The sequence below is a fragment of the Mastigoproctus giganteus genome, chromosome 3 (assembly GCF_048544385.1).
Source record: "Mastigoproctus giganteus isolate SK-2022 chromosome 3, ASM4854438v1, whole genome shotgun sequence".
NCBI lineage: Eukaryota > Metazoa > Arthropoda > Arachnida > Uropygi > Thelyphonidae > Mastigoproctus > Mastigoproctus giganteus.
In genome coordinates, this window is record NC_143577.1 from 66,511,020 (window position 1) to 66,512,556 (window position 1,537).

A 1,537-nucleotide genomic window follows, 5' to 3' on the forward strand; every position below is an offset into this window, starting at 1 on the left:
TTATAACGGCGATAGCGGACTAAATTGACATAAGTGAATCTAAAACTAAGAATAAATGATTCAGGAAAACGAGAGGTGAGTTTGAGCCAACGGTGTAAATATAAAATTAAAATTTAGCAATATAAGGACATAATTTAAAAAAGGCCGTGAATACGTTCTTTGAACAGCTGTATTCACGGCCGATTTGCATGTTGTACGGGTTGAGATGCGAGAGCGAAAAATCTGGAAAAACGGGATTAAAGCCCTACTGTACTGACATGCAGGAGAGGGTCCCCAGCTCACGTCGCACATTGTTGTGTTGTCTAGTGGAACAGACATTGAGACAGACCTTGATTTTTAGAGCTTTGCAGACATCTCTAGTACTACAGAGGTGAGATTTATTTATAAGTTGGGATGCAGTATTTTACACTCCATTACTTCTTGAATGCACTGTGGAGGGGATTACCGACCAGAGTTCAGCAATGTACAAAAGTAGTGTACATAGTGTTTGAGGTAACACGCCACTGATGGTCTCCTACAACTGCGCCATCAGTACTCTTGTGAAGTATACAGAACTGTAAATACCAGAAGTGTGTAAGGTATGTTGTATTTTTTTTGTGTACACAATACTATTGTGTGCATAGTGTTTTATGTACACAGTACTATACACATACTATTATTATTATTATTATTATTCAATTTATTGCATATGTTTCACCCCTGAACAGCCTTCAGCTAGGAGGGTGCCTGTAAACATTTGTACATTATAACTTTTGAACATTATAACATTTGTACATACAGTCACACTTCTAGCATTGTATGTGTATAGTATTATGTTGGGTTCTGTTGTTTCTCTGGTTACTTGGCCGCAGGGCTCCCAGTGAGCCCATACGTTGCCCGCCATCACCACTAGGAGGTGAGTCAGGCTGCCCATCATTCTCTGCCTGGTCTCCGACAGAGTTGCCTGAACTTCCTGGACTGAGTCCAAGTAAAATGGCTGTTAGCTCAGTTGGTTAGAGCGTCGTGCTAATAACGCGAAGGTCGTGGGTTCGATCCCCCCACTGGCCAATAGTAAGACTTTTATTAACCGTCACTTATAGGCCTCCGTAGCCAGGTGGGAAGGAGCAGCAGTGCGTAGCACACGCTTCTTGATGTAGACCGGGGTTCGAGCCCGTCACCACCAAATACGGAGAATGCGGAAAGGTCAGGGAATGACCACCGCATATCCCGGAGCAATATGGCCTTAGTTGCTAATGCTCCTAAAAACCAAAACAACAAACAAAACAACAAACCGAGTGGTCAGGGGCGAGAGTGCAGTAGCACGCGCCACTTTGAGTGGACCGGGGTTCAAGTCCCTTGACTGCTAAATACAATTAATATTTGTATTGATAATTTATTGTAATCTCCACTGACCTGGGGGTCATGCCGGAGTATAAACAAGAACATTTAAAAAAAAAAAAAGTGTGAGCAAGAGTGAGAGTTGAAGTGCGGGTGTCAAAGCGGGGTGGAAGGACGAGGAAAGAAGGCGTCCTCCAGTGAGGGAGACAGAGAAGGAATG

At 43.3% G+C, this 1,537-nt stretch overlaps 1 non-coding gene across 1 annotated transcript; it reads left to right on the top strand.

The window, feature by feature from the left end:
* Positions 1-973: 973 nt before the first annotated feature.
* On the top strand, positions 974-1,048 carry TRNAI-AAU (transfer RNA isoleucine (anticodon AAU)). The gene has a single exon. It is a non-coding gene; the product is annotated as a tRNA-Ile (tRNA).
* The last annotated feature ends 489 nt before the right edge of the window (positions 1,049-1,537 follow it).